This window comes from Emys orbicularis, chromosome 9 (assembly GCF_028017835.1).
Source record: "Emys orbicularis isolate rEmyOrb1 chromosome 9, rEmyOrb1.hap1, whole genome shotgun sequence".
Lineage (NCBI taxonomy): Eukaryota > Metazoa > Chordata > Testudines > Emydidae > Emys > Emys orbicularis.
The window spans coordinates 58,435,081-58,453,122 of NC_088691.1; positions in this window are offsets into that span (position 1 = coordinate 58,435,081).

Here is an 18,042-nt window from a genome sequence, read left to right on the forward strand (position 1 = left end):
GTGTTGGAATGAGGGTGGACTTGGGGACGTTGACCAGGAGCCCCAGCGTGCGGAATAGTCTCAGGGCCACCTGCACGTGGGACCGAACCTCCTTCAGCAGCCAGTCGTCGAGGTACGGGTAAACTCGAATCCTCTGCCTCCGTAAGAAGGCCGCCACTACCGCCATGCATTTTGTGAACACCCGTGGGGCCGCAGCTAGGCCAAACGGGAGAACCATGAACTAGTAATGTTCCTGGTTCATGGTGAAATGCAGGAATCGGCTATGCGCTGGGTGGGTGGCGATATGAAAGTACGCGTCCTTCATGTCGAGGGCAGCGTACCAGTCCCCTGGATCCAGGGAAGGGATGATGGTGCCCAGAGAGACCATGTGGAACCGGGGCTTGACCAGGAACTTGTTGAGACCGCACAGGTCTAGAATGGGTCGAAGGCCTCCTTTGGCCTTGGGAATGAGGAAGTATCGGGAGTAGAACCCTTTCCCCCTTAGGTCTTTCGGTACCATCTCTACCGCCCCCACCTCTAGGAGTGTGCAAACCTCCTTTTCCAGGAGGTGCTTGTGAGAGGGGTCCCTGAAGAGGGACGGGGAAGGGGGGTGGGAGGTAGGCAGGGAGGAGAACTGCAGCATGTATCCGCCTCACACGTGCGTAACACCCAACGGTCTGACATAATGCTGGACCACGCATGGGAGAAATGGGACAGGCGGTTCAGGAAACAAGGGGATGGATCCGGTGATTGGTCTGGTATGCTGTCCTCAAGCGCACCTTCAAAAGCCTGGTTTAGGTCCCGGCTGGGACTTATGTTGGCCTTGGCTCTGGCCCGGCCTATTGGAGCTATTATTATTACGTCGCCTCCTGTTATCCCCGCTTCGCCTGCGGTAGGGCTCATGCCTAGGACGAGGCTGGTAGTGACGCTGAGGAGGCGGCTGCAGCTTGAAGGGCTTCCTTTGAGTCGCCGGGGTGTGCATACCCAGCGACTTGAATGTAGCCCTCGAGTCCTTGAGGCTATGTAGCTTTGCATCCGTCTGGTCCGAAAAGAGTCCAGACCCTTCGAAGGGGAGGTCCTGGAGCGAGTTCTGGACCTCAGGTGGCAGACCAGACTCCTGAAGCCACGCCGAGCGTCGCATGACACGCCAGACGCAATTGTCCTGGCCACCACATCTGCCGAATCCAAGGACGCCTGGAGAAAGGTCTTCGCTACGGCCTTGCCTTCGTCTACCAGCGCCGTGAACTCCTGTTGGGAACTCTGCGGGAAGTTGTCCTTAAACTTCTACACTGCCGTCCAGGAGTTGAAGTTATGCCTGTTGAGGATAGCCTATTGATTAGCAATCCTCAACTGGAGGCCCTCTGAGGAATACAGCTTCCTGCCAAACAGGTCCAGGCGCTTCGCTTCCTTGGCCTTAGGGGCCAGGGCCTGCTGCCCATGGTGCTCTATCTCGTTTACCGCCAAGACTACCAGGGAACATGGGCTTGGGTGGCAAAAAGGACAGTTACCTGTTCCGTAACTGGCGTTCTTCGAGATGTGTTGCTCAGGTGTATTCCACTATAGGTGTGCATCGGTGCCGGAAGTTTTTCCCTTAGCAGTATCCGTAGTGGGGGAGCACCGCTGCGACCCCTGGAGTGGCGCCGATATATCGCGCCATAGAGGGGGCTGCGCGCTCCCCCCACCCTCAGTTCCTTCTTGCCAGACAACTCCGACAGAGGGGAAGGAGGGCGGGATGTGGAATACACCTGAGCAACACATCTCGAAGAACGCCAGTTACGGAACAGGTAACTGTCCTTTCTTCTTCGAGTGATTGCTCATGTGTATTCCACTATAGGTGACTCCAAGCTATCCCTGAAGGAGGCAGGTAGGAGTTTAAGTGTAAAGTTTAAGGGTTGCCCGGGCGGAGCACCGCCCTACCAAACCTGGCGTCATCCATTGCTTGGGAGACGATGGCATAGTGCGATGAAAAAGTGTGGACAGAGGACCACGTAGCAGCCCTACAGATGTCCTGAATAGGGACATGAGCCACATAGGCCGCTGATGAGGCCTGGGCTCTCGTCGAATGCGCCTTCACAATAGGAGGCGGGGGAACCCCTGCCAGGTCGTAACAGGTGCGAATGCACGAGGTGATCCAGTGGGAGGTCCGCTGGGTGGAGACTGGTCGCCCCCTCATGCGCTCGGCCGAAGCAATAAAAAGCTGGGGGGACTTTCTAAATGGCCTGGTTCTGTCTAAGTAAAAAGCCAGTGCTGTGCGCATGTCTAACACGTGCAGGTGACGTTCCTCATTGGAGGAATGGGGCTTACGACAGAGGATCGGGAGGAAAATATCCTGATCCATGTGGAAAGCCGAGACTACCTTCGGCAAAAAGGCGGGGCGAGGGCAGAGCTGAACCTTGTCCTTATGGAAGACCGTATACGGCGGTTCAGAAGTCAGGGCCCTGAGCTCGGAGACCCAGCGGGCTGAGGTGATAGCCACTGTCGTAACTATAAAGGGAAGGGTAACAGCTCTCCTGTGTACAGTACTATAAAATCCCTCCTGGCCAGAGACTCCAAAATCCTTTTACCTGTAAAGGGTTAAGAAGCTCAGGTAACCTGGCTGACACCTGACCCAAAGGACCAATAAGGGGACAAGATACTTTCAAATCTTGGGGGGGGGGAAGGCTTTTGTTTGTGCTCTTTGTTTTGGGGGTAGTTCGCTTTTGGGACTGAGAGGGACCAGACATCAATCCAGGTTCTCCACATCTTTCTGAACAAGTCTCTCATATTTCAAACTTGTAAGTAAACAGCCAGGCAAGGCGTGTTAGTTTATCTTTGTTTTCTCAACTTGTAAATGTACCTTTTACTAGAGTGTTTATCTCTGTTTGCTGTACTTTGAACCTAAGGCTAGAGGGGGGTCCTCTGAGCTCTTTAAGTTTGATTACCCTGTAAAGTTATTTTCCATACTGATTTTACAGAGATGATTTTTACCTTTTTCTTTAATTAAAAGCCTTCTTTTTAAGAACCTGATTGATTTTTCCTTGTTTTTAGATCCAAGGGGGTTGGATCTTGATCCACCAGGAGTTGGTGGGAGGAAGGAGGGGGAATGGTTAATTTCTCCTTGTTTTAAGATCCAAGGGGTTTGGATCTGTATTCACCAGGGAATTGGTGAAAAGTTTCTCAAGGCTTCCCAGGGAAGGGAATTAGCTTTGGGAATGGTGGCAGCGGACCAGATCTAAGCTGGTAGTTAAGCTTAGAAGTTTTCATGCAGGCCCCCACATTTGTACCCTAAAGTTCAGAGTGGGGAAGCAGCCTTGACAGCCACTAAGAGTGCCACCTTCCACGACAGGTGGGACCACGAACACGTGGCTAAGGGCTCGAAAGGGGGCCCCGTGAGGCGGGAGAGCACTAGGTTCAGGTCCCAGAGCGGGACCGGGGATCTGGCGTAAGGGAATGCCCGATCTAACCCTTTCAGAACCTGGGCCGTCATGTGATGTGAGAACACCGACAGGCCCTGCACGGGGGGGTGGAAAGCCGAAATGGCTGCCAGGTGCACCCTGATCGAGGAGGGCGCCAGCCCTTGGGTCCTAAGGGACAGGAGGTAATCGAGGACAAGCTGAATAGACGCGTAAGAGGGAGAGGAACCTCTATCCCTCGCCCACCTGGAGAACCTATACCACTTAGCCAGGTAGGTTCGCCACGTTGAGGGTTTCCTACTTTCCAGCAGGACCCTTCTCACATCCTCAGAACACCTCCCTTTCTTCTCAGTTAACCATGGAGCAGCCATGCTGTCAGGTGGAGCGCGGCTAGGTTGGGATGGAGGAGACAACCTTCCTCCTGGGAGAGGAGGCCCGGGCGGAGCGGCAGCCTGCGATGGGGGGCCGCTAAAAGTTGCAGTAGGGTCCCGTACCAACGTTGACGGGCCCAATCCGAGCGTTATGAGGATAACCCTCGCCCCGTCTGACTTCACCTTCTGTAGGACCCTGCCTATTAGGGGGAAGGGCGGGAAGGCGTACAACAGGGGCCCCAACCATGGGAGCAGGAACGCATCCGATATCGCCCCGTCGCCCTGTCCCGCTCTGGAGCAGAATCGAGGACACGGTCGATTCTGGGTGGTGGCAAACAGGTCTACCTGGGGAGTACCCCTCTGTAGGAAGATCCACCTGGCCACCTCCTTGTGCAGGGACCACTCGTGATGCTGGGAGAACACCCTGCTCAGGCGGTCCGCGAGCGTGTTGCTCTTGTCGGGCAGGTAGAATGCACGCAGGAGTATGTTGTGGGCTATATAGAACTCCCACAGGAGTTGGGCTTCCTGGCATAGGGTCCAGGAACGTGTGCCCCCCTGCTTGTTGACATAATACATGGCGGTCGTGTTGTCCGTAAGGACTCTGACCACCTTCCCCTGTATGTGCTGGCAAAAAGCCACGCATGCCAGGCGTACGGCCCTGAGCTCCCTGACGTTTATGTGCAGGGTTAGTTCCTCTAGTGACCACATACCCTGGGTCCTGAAATCTCCCACGTGGGCTCCCCAGCCTAGGTCCGAGGCATCCGACACTAGATCTAGTGAGGGAGGGGGCTCTCAGAAGGGGATACCCTGGAGCAGGATGCTCGGAAGGGACCACCATTGGAGGTCTGCCACCACTGTGGGCGGCACTGTGACAACCTTGTCCAGGCCGTCCGTGGCCTGGGAGTACCAGGAGGCCAGCCAAAGCTGGAGGGGCCTCATTCGAAGCCTGGCATGTCGCACCACATAGGTGCATGCTGCCATGTGGCCTAGGATTTGAAGGCACACCCGTGCCGTGGTTACCGGAAAGGCCGTGACCGATGAGAGCTTTGAGCGTCTCGAATCTGTCCCGTGGGAGGGAGGCCGTGGCCACCCGGGAATCTAAGAGCGCTCCTATGAAGCTTATGCGCTGAACCGGTATTAACGTGGATTTCTCCTCGTTCACCACTAGGCCTAGAGCTGCGCAGGTGCCCAGCAGGAAAGTCATCTGCTGCTGCACTAGAGACTGAGACCAGCCCTTGAGCAGCCAGTCGTCGAGGTAGGGAAAGATCTGCAGCCTTTTCCTCCTGAAGTGGGCCGCCACCATGGTCATGCACTTCGTAAATACCCTGGGGGCAGTAGAGAGGCCCAAGGGGGAGGACCGTAAACTGGAAGTGGTCCTGTCCCACCAGGAAATGGAGGAAGCGCCTGTGACCCTCGAAAATGTGGATGTGAAAGTACGCATCCTGGAGGTCCAGCGCCGTAAACCAATCCCCCTGGTCTAGGGATGGAATAATAGAGGCCAGGGACACTATGCGGAATTTGCAATGAACCAGGAACTGGTTGAGATTCTGCAGGTCGAGGATGGGCCGAAGCCCGCCCTTCGCCTTCGGGATGAGGAAGTACCTGGAGTAAAAACCCTTGCCCTGGTAGTCCCAATGTACCCTTTCCACAGCTCCTAGGGAGAGGAGGCGCTCTACCTCCTGGCGGAGGAGGAGGGCATGCTCCGGGTCCCCAGCGGGCTGCCCGGACTGGGGACAGTGGGGAGGGTTGAAACGAACTGCAACCCGTACCCTTGGGAGATGGTGCTGAGGACCCATTGGTCTGACGTTATACAGGACCATTGCAGTCAGAAAGCCGATAAACGGTTGACAAAAGGTAACTTATTAACTGGGGGGGGGGGTACACTGGTAACAGGCCTTGTGACCCCCCTCAATGAGTCAAAAACGCCGTTTCCCTGGCCCTTTGGCCTTCGAGGGCCCAGGTCGTGGGGCCGAAGGGGATTGGCGTTGGGACCTACGCCTTCGTTCACTCTGCCGCTTTCGGAGGGGCAGAGGTTTGAGGCCTGGGCTTATCCTTAGAGGGCGGGATGTAGAGGCCTACCGTCTGCAGGGTGGTGCGGGAGTCCTTCATCCCATGCAGACGGGTGTCTGTCTGGTCCGCAAATAGGGCCTTGCCATCAAACGGCAGGTCCTGCATTATGGATTGGGACTCCACGGACAGCCCCGAGAGCGAGAGCCACGACGCCCATCGCATGGAGACTGCGGAAGCCATCGAACGAGCGGCTGTGACCACTGCATCCGAAGCCGCCTGGAGAGCTGCTTTGGCCGCGGCCGCACCCTCATCGATTAGCGCCCGGAACTCCTTCCCGTCCTTGTCTTGAAGAAGGGGCTCAAACTTGGGGAGGGATCCCCAGAGATTAAACTCATACCGGCTTGGCAGTGCCTGGTGGTTGTCACTCTGAGCTGGAAACTCACAGACGAATAAACCTTTTTTCCAAAGGAATCAAGTCTACGAGCATCCTTGTCCTTTGGTGTGGGCGCGGGCTGTTCCGCTCACGGTGATGGACCGACTCTACCACCAAAGAGTTCGGAGCTGCGTGGGTGTATAGGTACTCGTGACCCCTTGTGGGGACGAAGTACTTCCTTTCGGGCTTCTTGGAAATAGGCCCAAGAGAGGCCGGGGTCTGCCAGAGGCCAGTGGTGATGTTGGCTACCCCCTGATGGAATGGGAGGGCCACATGTCCCGGTACCGAGGAGGCGAGGACATTGACCAATGTATTGGAGGACTCCTCCATCTCCTCAGCCCGGAGCTCGAGGTTTGCTGCCACCCTCCGAAGCAGCTCTTGGTGTGCCTTGTAGTCCTCTTGAGAAGAGAGAGGCGGTGCCGCAACTGAATCGCCCTGCGCCGAAGAGGTGGATGGTGCGGTGCCTTCAGCAACCGACGGCATCGTAGGCTTGACGTCCGGGTCCTGTGCCGGAGTCGGTGCCGGGGGTTCGGCGCCCATGGCCTGATCCCGGTGCCAGGGAGGCGACGCAGGGTGGCCCTGAGAGGCTCCCACCACGGAGCGAGGTCCTGGCTGAGAGGGTGCCTGAGGCCACGGTGCCCACTGGCACCATGGTCCTTGCCAGGGAGCGGCCTGGAACTGAGACGCATGGGGCACCGGCAGAGCTGGTTGCTCCTGCGGTGCGGCTCGGGGAGAGACGGCTGCGCGCCAATGCCGAAGTCATGGAGGAGCGCACGGTGCCGTAAGAACGACTGGAGCGGTCTCTATCATAACGGCTCCTGCCCCGAGACTTTGACCTGGATGAAGTCGACAGGTAAATGTCCGAGGAGCTGTCTCTGGACTCCCTGCGGCGCCTGTGGCCATGGCACCTCGGTGCCGGGGACTCTCAGGACGCACTCCGAGCATGGCCTCTGTGATGGCAGGCGCTTGAGTACGAACGCCGGTGCCGACGGCGGCGAGACCTGTTCCTCTCGGACTGGCTGGAGAAGGAATGGCGTCGCCCCTTGTCACCTCCTCTACGGCACCCGAGACTGGAGGAATGGGATTCGTTCGCCGAAGAGCCGGCACGCGGAGTTGACGTGCGTCATGGGGCTGTGCTCGGCACCTCAACCCAGGAAGGTACCTCGACCTCCGACACCTCCGGGGAGGGCTGATGGGCGCCCAAAGGCGGTTTCCCATGGGACCGGGGGCCCGACCGAGGCGGCGCTCCCGGCACCAGAAGCGCTAGGATATCACGCGCGGCCTGAGCTGCCTCTGGCGTCAGAAGCAGGCAGGCATGCATGCTTCAGGAGAGGCTCGCGTGGACAGGACTGGACTACTCCGCTCAGCGCGAGTCGGAGGTCTAGGTCCTGACGGGGATCGTGGGCTGCCCAGCTCGGGTCTGGCCTCACCCCTCTCCTTCTCTCGGTGCCGCTGAGTCTTTCCCTGCTTCCTAGCCGGGGAGCGGTGTGGACTAATAGACGGTGCCTCACTATGCACCGAAAATGCGGTGCCTGGGCTGCCTCTGGCGTCGAAGGCATCCGCACTTCGGGCGAGGCTCGCGCGGATGGGACCGGACTGTTCCGCTCAACTCGAGTCAGAGGTCTCGGTCCCGACAGGGATCGTGGGCTGCCCAACTCGGGTCCGGCCTCACCCCTCTCTCCTTCTCTTGGCGCTGTTGGATCTTGCCTTGCTTCTTACTAGGCGAGCGGTGCAGAGTTGTCGACGGTGCCTCGCTGCGCACCGAAGACGCGGTGCCGGGGACGGAATCGGGTCGACGCACCGGTGCCGGGGCCAATGCCGACTCCATTAGTAAGGCCCGGAGTCGAATTTCACGCTCCCGCTTCGTTCAGGGTTTGAAAGAACGACAAATCTTACAACGCTCACTAACGTGAGCCTTGCCCAGACAGCGAAGACACTGAGAGCGTGGATCGCTTCTGGGCATAGAGTTGCGACAGGAGTCGCACGACTTGAAGCCTGGGCCACGGGGCATGCCCCGAGCCAGGCACTGACGAAAGAAAAGTTCAGTGAAACTGTATACCACTAAGGCTATAAACGCTGCAGCCAAGGCTGGAGCAAGTTCCGACTACCTTAACTGGCGGCAAGAGGGAACTGAGGGTGAGGGGAGCGCGCAGCCCCCTTTCTGGCGCGATATATCGGCGCCACTCCAGGGGTCACAGCGGTGCTCCCCCACTACGGATACTGCTAAGGGAAAAACTTCCGGCACCGATGCACGTGGCGAGCACGCACACCTATAGTGGAATACACATGAGCAATCACTCGAAAAAGAACAAGAAGTCGTACCCCTTTGACGGGGCGAAGTACTTGTGCTCCACACCCTTGGCTGTTGGAGCACTGGAGGCCGGGGTCTGCCATATAGTCTTATAGTTCGACTGTATGGTCTTAATGAGCGGAAGCGCTATTCTGGATGGACCTTCTGGGCTCAGAATGTCCACCATGGGGTCCTCCTGCTCAACCGTCTCCTCGGCCTGTAACCCCAAGTTATGAGCAACCTTATGCAGCAGCTCTTGGTGGGCTCTGTGGTCTATTGGCGGAGGCCCTGATACCGCTGTGCCTGCCACCACTTCATCCGGGGCTGATGAGGAGGTCAGCAGCTGCTCGGCTTCCTCCTGCTGTTCCCTTTGGTCCCCCTCCCCCGAGGGAGGGGCTTCCGGCTCGGGCCAGGACAGCTGACCTTGGGGCGGCACTGGACTCAGTGCCGGTTTCTCCGGTCTCTCACTCGGCAAAGGTGCAGGTGGTCTGGACACCGTAGCTTCCCGCACGGAGGAGCGTCGTGGCGGGGATTGGGATCGGTGCACCGAGTAGCTGGCCCTGGAGGGAGCCCCCTGCCGCTGGTGGTAGGCCCAAGGGGTCCAGAAGGGCCAGTGTCCTGGCGGTCCCCACTGGGGTTGCCACCCAACCTGGTGTTCTCTGTTGTCCGGTGCCCGGTGGGGGTAACTGTATTGGCCCGAGTCTGCGCAGGACTCCGACGATGCCGAACACGAAGGCCACGGCGGTGCCGTCGATCTGTGCCGGCAGGAGGGCGATGAGCGGCTTCTTGCCAAACGTGAACGGGACCGGAACTGCTGCTTACAGGACTGGGACTGGTATCGGTGCTCCCAAGACCTGGACCAGGACCGGTGACTTCTGGAAGCCTTCGGTGATGACCGGCTCGCCTTCTCCTGGTGCCGGTCTCTGGGGGGTGCTGGAGAGCATCAAGTCCCTTGCACTAAACCCGTGCACTGACTCGCCTCCAGTACTGAGACTTCCCTCTGCGTCAGGTGTAACAGAGTCCACAGACTCGAAACTCGACTGGGACCAACGCCGGAAGCGATGCCAGGACGGTGTCCTCGAACGGCGCACCATTGCCGGCTTTCCCCTCGACGGCACCCCAGGCCCGGGTGCAGGAGGCTTCTCCCTGGTTGGGAGGGGGCTCACCGCCGACAACCCGATGAGGTCCTTCGCCGCCTCAAAGATGTCAGGCGTGGAGGGCTGATCTATTACTCCCTTGAGCCCGTTGTCCTCACTGAGTTCCCTTAGGGCTGGACTCAGTGGGACTTGTGCCGGCGCCGGTACAACGTCGATCGCGATCTTCCCGGTGCCCGGGCCCTTAAATGGCGCCGGTCTTCTTTGTGGGGAACGTCCGCGCCCTTCCTTTGGTTTAGCCTTGGGCCGCACCGGGGAGGATGAGCGGTGCCGGGGCCTACTTCACTCTGAGGCCGACGCCTTGCGGTGCTTGTCAGGCACTGGGTCTCTTGACGACTCTGGGGCACTCCGCACCGAGAAGGCAAGAGCCGGCATTGTGTGCTCTGGGCCCGATGGCTGCAGCGTGGCCTCCATCAACAACTGCTTCAAACGAAAGTCTCTCTCTTTCTTTGCTCTAGGCTTAAGCGCCTTGCAAATCTTACACCTCTCTGTGTGGTGTGATTCCCCCAGGCAACATAGACAGGAGTCGTGGGGGGTCACTAACCGGCATAGGCTTGTAGCACGTGGCGCAAGCCTTAAACCTCTGGGCCTGCGGCATGCCCCGCGGCCCGGTGCGGGTGCTGGAAGCCTCCAAGCACCTAATCTATTAAGTGTCCACAACAAGGGAATGCTAATGAACTGATAGCAGCTAAGTACTCTAAAGCTAAGAGATTGCTTCTTGTATGAGAGCAAGAGGTTGTTTCAGCGCCGCCACGGACGGTAAGAAGAACTGGAGGGGATCAGGCGAGCGGGGATATATATGCATGGCGCATTGGCGCCACTCAAGCAGGGGCCCCGCTGGCCCGCTGGGTGCTGCTAAGGGAAAAGTTTCCAACGCTTGTGCACGCAGTGCGCACACATCTAATGTGGAATGGACGTGAACAAGCACTTGAAGAAGAATGTCTGTACTAGCTAAAATTAGGGGGATCACCTAGGGAACCATTTACAATGGGCAGGATAACAATGTGTAAAACAAGTCTGGAACGTAAAGATAAAGAGTAAGTCATACATGGACAGTGTGTGGACAGAGTGTGCTGTACAGGGATTGGTTCTTACAAAGTAAACAAGCCAATCCCAAAACACATAATGTATAGTAAATGCAATGAAATATATAAATGTATATAAAGAAATTTGCTATGTAACTTTGGATATGTGGTTTGCCTTATACGACCCTCTACCCTTGAGCCTAATCAACTTAAGTGTAGTTTAATTGTATTTCAATCAAGAAACCTCAGGGACAAGTTTGAAGCTGAGCTGAATTTTTGGGAACCAAGTGAATAAGGTCTCAGAGGCTGAGTGGATAAGGTCTCAAAAGCCACGCAACATACTGGTGCTGTGACTTGCTGCTCATCTGGAGCAGGTAAAGTGCACATCCCTTAGTGTGAACATTGCAGCCATTGAGGGAAATGGCATTGGATGGGATTAGGGGTTTAAATATGAAAAAATTAATACCACGCTGGAGAAGGTGATTAAATCTAAGGGTCTCTCTACACTACAAAATTAGGTTGAATTTATAGAAGTCGATTTTTAGGAAGTGATTTTATACAGTCGATTGTGTGTATCCCCACTAAGCGCATTAAGTCGGCGGAGTGCGTCCACAGTACCGTGGCTAGCATCGACTTTCGGAGCGTTGCACTGTGGTAGCTATCCCACAGTTCCCGCAGTCTCTGATGCCCATTGGAATTCTGGGTTGAGCTCCCAATGCCTGATGGGGCAAAAACATTGTCGTGGGTGGTTTGGGTACATGTCGTCAGTCGCCCCTCCCTCCATGAAAGCAAAGGCAGACAATCGTTTTGCGCCTTTTTTCCATGCAGACACCATACTACTTTCAGCAGACAGTGCAGTAGGACTGCTAACCGTTGTCATCCAAACACCGCTTCCACTGCAACTCTGCTCTCCCGGTGCCGTGAATCGACCTCGCAGGTCCTCTCGTCGTTCTTCATAAATATCTATTCTCGTGGCATCCCGTCGTCATCCACCGCTTCTGCTGCAACTCTGTTCTCCTGCTCATGTTTTGATAGCAAATTTCTCCATGTTGTCTGTTATGGGCTCCCGGGAACGTGTGTTCTTCCTCGGGAAATGTGTGCGGTGCTAACCGTCATCCTCCACCACTTCCGCTGCAACTCTGCTCTCCTGGTGCCATGAATCCACCTCGCAGGTCCTCTCATCGTTCTTTATAAATATCTATTCTCGTGGCATCCGTCGTCACCCACTGCTTCTGCTGCAACTCTGCTCTCCTGCAGACGCCATACCACGGCAAGCATGGAGCCCGATCAGCTCACCGCTGCTGTTGCAAGCATTGTAAACACCTTGCGCATTATCCTGCAGTATGTGCAGAACCAGAACCTGCAAAAGCAGATGAGGAGGCAACGACAGCGCGATCACAATAGTGATGAGGACATGGACACAGACTTCTCTCAAAGCATGGGTCCTGGCAATTTGGACATCATGGTGGTAATGGGGCAGGTTCATGCCGTGGAACACCGATTCTGGGCCCGGGAAACAAGCACAGACTGGTGGGACCACATAGTGTTGCAGGTCTGGGACGATTCCCAGTGGCTGCGAAACTTTCGCATGCGTAAGGGCAGTTTCATGGAACTTTGTGACTTGCTTTCCCCTGCCCTGAAGCACAAGAATACCAAGATCAGAGCAGCCCTCACAGTTGAGAGGCGAGTGGTGATAGCACTCTGGAAGCTTGCAATGCCAGACAGCTACCGGTCAGTCAGGAATCAATTTGGAGTGGGTAAATCTACTGTGGGGGCTGCTGTGATCCAAGTAGCCAAAGCAATCACTGAGCTTCTGCTAATCAAGGGTAGTGACTCTGGGAAATGTGCAGGTCATAGTGGATGGCTTTGCTGCAATGGGATTTCCTAACTGTGGTGGGGCGATAGATGGAACACATATCCCTATCTTGGGACCGGAGCACCAAGGCAGCCAGTACATAAACCGCAAGGGTACTTTTCAATGGTGCTGCAAGCGTTTCACCGACATCAACGTGGGATGGCCGGGAAAGGTACATGACACTCACATCTTCAGGAACTCTGGTCTGTTTGAACAGCTGCAGGAAGGGACTTACTTCCCAGACCAGGAAATAACTGTTGGGGATGTTGAAATGCCTATAGTTATCCTTGGGGACCCAGCCTACCCCTTAATGCCATGGCTCATGAAGCCATACACAGGCAGCCTGGACAGTAGTCAGGAGCTGTTCAACTATAGGCTGAACAAGTGCAGAATGGTAGTAGAATGTGCATTTGGACGTTTAAAAGCGCACTGGCGCAGTTTACTGACTCGGTTAGACCTCAGCTAAACCAATATTCCAATTGTTATTGCCGCTTGCTCCACAATATCTGTGAGAGTAAGGGGGAGACGTTTATGGTGGGGTGCGAGGTTGAGGCAAATTGCCTGGCCGCTGATTACGCACAGCCAGACACCAGGGCGATTAGAAGAGGACAGCAGGGTGTGCTGCGCATCAGAGAAGCTTTGAAAACCAGTTTCATGACTGGCCAGGCTATGGTGTGACAGTTCTGTTATTTCTCCTTGATGAAAACCCACTCCCTTAGTTGATTTTAATTCCCTGTAAGCCAACCGCCCTCCCCCCTTCGATCACCACTTGCAGAGGCAATACATTGTTTCAAAATCATGTATTCTTTATTAATTCATCATACAGATAGGGGGATAACTGCCATGGTAGCCCGGGAGGGGTGGGGGAAGAGGGACGCACCGGGTGGGGTGGTAGATGAGGGGAGGAGGGAAGGACAAGGCCACACTGCACTTCAAAACTTATTGAATGCCAGCCTTCTGTTGCTTGGGCAGTCCTCTGGGGTGGAGTGGTTGGGTGCCCAGAGCCCCCACCCCCGTGTTCTTGGACATCTGGGTGAGGAGGCTATGGAACTTGGGGAGAAGGGTGGGCGGTTACACAGGGGCAGAAGCGGCGGTCTGTGCTCCTGCTGCCTTTCCTGCAGCTCCACCAGATGCCGGAGCATATCAGTTTGATCCCCCAGTAGCCTCAGCATTGCATCCTGCCTCCTCTCATCTTGCTCCCGCCACCTCTCTTCTCGTTCGTCCCTCCTGTCCTCGTGTTCATTTTCTGCTTTCCTGGACTCTGACATTGTTTGCCTCCACTCATTCTGCTGAGCTCTTTCAGTGTGGGAGGACTGCATGAGCTCAGAGAACATTTCATCGCAACTAGGGTTTTTTTCGCCTTCTTATCTGCACTAGCCTCTGGGACGGAGATGATAGGGGGAACGTTTAAACATTTGCAGCTGCAGGAGGAAAAAAAGGGAGAGTAGTATTTAAAAAGACATTTTAGAGAACAATGGGTAGACTCTTTCACGGTGAACCAAGCTGTTAACATTACATAGCACATGTGCTTTCGGTACAAGGTCACATTTTGCCTCTTATATTGAGAGCCTGCCGGTTTGGTATGAGAGATCACACACGCAGGGCTGGGCAGAAGAATTCGGCTTGCAGACAGCCATGGTAAGCCACAGTCTTTCAGCTTCTTCAACCTTCATAACGTGGGAATGGTTTCAAACAGCAGCGCCCTCCATTCCCATACCAAGCACCCATTGGGTTGGCCATTTAAAAGGAGGGGCTATACTGGCCGCGAATGCATCCCAAGTCTTCAGAGCAAATTAATCATTAAACACACTTGCTTTTAAACCATGCATTATGTTTACAAAGGTACACTCACCAGAGGTGCCTTCTCCGGCTTCATGGTCCGTGAGCCCGCCTTGGGAGGGTTGGGAGGGTATTGGCTCCAGGGTGATAAACAGTTCCTGGCTGTCGGGGAGAATGGTTTCTCCACTTGCGTGCTGTGGGCTATCCTCCTCCTCATCATCATCTTCCTCGTCCCCAAAATCCTCATCCCTGTTGCATGAGACTCCCCCCTTGCAAGTGTCCACGGACAGGGGTGGAGCAGTGGTAGGGCCCCTCCCTAGAATTGCATGCAGCTCATCATAGAAGCAGCATGTCTGGGGCTCTGACACGGAACGGCCGTTTGCCTCTTTGTTTTTTTGGTAGGCTTGCCTGAGCTCCTTAATTTTCACGTGGCACTGCTGCGGGTCCCTGTTGTACCCTCTGCCCATCATGCCCTTGGAGATTTTTTCAAATATTTTGGCATTTCGTCTTTTGGAACGGAGTTCTGATAGCATGGATTTGTCTCCCCAAACAGCGATCAGATCCAGTACCTCCTGTTCAGTCCATGCTGGAGCTCTTTAGCAATTCTGGGACTGCATGTCACCTGTGCTGATCAGGGCCGGCTCCAGGCACCAGCCTACCAAGCATGTGCTTGGGGTGGCACCTGGAGGGGGATGGCGCTCAGGCCCGAGAGCAGGGGCGCGACTGGGCTCGCCGCCCTCCCCGCGGCGCTCCGGCCGGTCAGGGAGAGCGGGGCCCCGGCCGGGCTCGCCGCCCTCCTCGCGGCGCTCCGGCCGGTCGGGGAGAGCGGGGCCCCGGCCGGGCTCGCCGCCCTCCTCGCGGCGCTCCGGCCGGTCAGGGAGAGCGGGGCCACGGCGGGCTCGCCACCCGGCGCTCCGGCCGGTCGTGGAGGGCCGACCCGCGGCGGGCTCTCCGCCCTCCCCGCGGCGCTCCGGCCGGTCGGGGAGAGCGGGGCCCCGGCCGGGCTCGCCGCCCTCCCCGCGGCGCTCCGGCCGGTCGGGGAGAGCGGGGCCCCGGCCGGGCTCGCCGCCCTCCTCGCGGTGCTCTGGCCGGTCGGGCTCGCCGCCCTTCCCCCGGCGCTCCGGCCGGCCAGGGAGAGTTGGGCCGCGGCCGGGCTCGTCGCCCTCCCCTGCCGCTCTCCCCGCCGGCCCTGGTGCTGATGAGCTGGCCAAACAGGAAATGAAATTCAAAAGTTCCCGGGGCTTTTGCTATGTACCTAGCTAGTGCATCTGAGTTGAAAGTGCTGTCCAAAGCGGTCACAATGGAGCACTCTGGGATAACTCCTGGAAGTACATACCATCAAATTGTGTCCACACTATCCCAAATTCGACCCGGCGATGTCGATTTCAGTGCTAATCCCCTCGTCAGGGAGGATTACATAAATCAATTTTAAGAGCCCTTTAAGTCGACAAAAATGGCTTCGTGTGGACGGGTGCAGGGTTAAATCGATCTAACGCTGCTAAATTCGCTCCGGCCGGCCAGGGAGAGCTGGGCCGCGGCCGGGCTCGTCGCCCTCCCCTGCCGCTCTCCCCGCCGGCCCTGGTGCTGATGAGCTGGCCAAACAGGAAATGAAATTCAAAAGTTCCCGGGGCTTTTGCTATGTACCTAGCTAGTGCATCTGAGTTGAAAGTGCTGTCCAAAGCGGTCACAATGGAGCACTCTGGGATAACTCCCGGAAGTACATACCATCAAATTGTGTCCACACTATCCCAAATTCGACCCGGCGATGTCGATTTCAGTGCTAATCCCCTCGTCAGGGAGGATTACAGAAATCAATTTTAAGAGCCCTTTAAGTCGACAAAAATGGCTTCGTGTGGACGGGTGCAGGGTTAAATCGATCTAATGCTGCTAAATTCGACCTAAACTCATAGTGTAGACCAGGGCTAAGAGCTGAGAGAAGTATTGGGGGGAGACTGGGATCGGATGAAAAAGGAACTCCAGAGAGTGGGACTAGATAGGCAAAAAAGAATGCTTGGCAGAGCACAGCAGAGGGCTGTTGAATGCCTCCGACATTTAAAAAAAATGTAGGACCCATTGGCAGCCATGAAAAAAAAATAGTATGTACGTTTTTTTACCCTATGCAAAGAAAGCTCAAATCAAGGCACTAGATTCACAAAGATTATTTCTGGTGGCTAAAACTTTACAAACAAAATGTGCCACCTTAAGAAATAAAAGTAAAAAGCATAAAAAGCAGATAAAAGTTGTAGAAAAAAGCTAAATGAAAAATATTCCTAAAAGGTCAGAAAGAAAATGTCTATTGTCTATTTGCAAAATCCAAAGTAAATAGCAACCATCCTTCATGGACTGTATTTAATGTAGGACAGCTTTGCAGGTAAAGTGTACTGAGTTAAAAAGTAAGTGCAAAAACAATAAATAAGCTTAATGCCACCAACAGGATTTGCCTGAGAAACATGTCACTTTAAAATAAAAAGTTAAAAAAAGCATTTGCACAAATGAACACTGCAGAGTTTGGAGGTAAACAGTTGGGGGTTGTGGAAATGTTAAAGTTAAAGCGTTCAAGAAGAGGAATGGTTGGTTTAATAATGGAACCCACTTATGGCAGTATAATAATAAAACAGATGATGCAAAGGGAAGGTCTGGTGGTGACAACTTCCACCATTATGTGCTTCATCCCCCAAGAAGCCATTAAAGACCTTTTGAGAAAAATGGCCTTTCCTGAGAAATGTATCAGTAAATAATCGATTGTGCTCTAAATACAAAACACACAATTCCAATTTATACTATATTATATAGCTAATATAACAAATTAAAAGTAAAAGTTAAATTGTAAAAGAAGTGTGCATTCCTATGGAATATGCAGTATGTACAGTTTAAAAAGGTAACAAAAATGTAAATAAAACATGCTACTTAATTAAAATTCAATAGACTACAAAGAAAAGCCACAATAAGTTGTTTTCTTTTTCCAATAGCTGTGTGCTTTAAAAGCAAAAACCAACCCAGCACAAATAAATCAATCAGTAAGTATAAAAAGTAAAGCTATTAATCCTATTAAAAAGTGCCATCCAAATTCTGTTTTAAACCAGTTATTAATTGTGAATAATAAAACTACTTTAAATAGTTCAGTGGCCATTCAAAAAACCTGACAAAACCGCTAATCATTAAAATCCTATCCAAAAGTTCTGTTTAATTGTAGTGTAAAATAAATGTTACTAAGAAAACAAAAAACTATAGAGTAAAATTTTGTAAATAAATAAATAAAAAGATTAAAATGTCCTAAACTAAAAACAAGTCCAAATAATTTAGGGTTAAAATGTATTAAAAACATTGTACACAAATGTTCAATTGATTGTGTCAGTGTTAGGAAATTTTACCAGTCTGCAGTTACTTTAAAAATTGTGTCCACTAAAATTTGGTAAAATATAGTTAAAAACTGCTTTTAAAAAAAAACTTTCTAGACAAAAATGCTACTTTAAAATGCACAAAACTGCCAAGGTGAGGGGCAACTACATTGAAAAAAGTGTACAGAATTAGCACAAAAAATGGAACAATTTAAAATTAGTATGTTACTCTAAAACCAAGCTGACATAAAAATGCTGTTAAAACATACCCAAGCATTTCAGTAAAAAAATAGCAGCAAAAGTACAGCATCCATTAAATTAAGTAAAACCAAAACAATTAATAGAACTTCAACTGTATATAATATACATAGTTGTAATTGCTTTTTAAAGGTACTGTATAGCATTAAGTCAGTGTG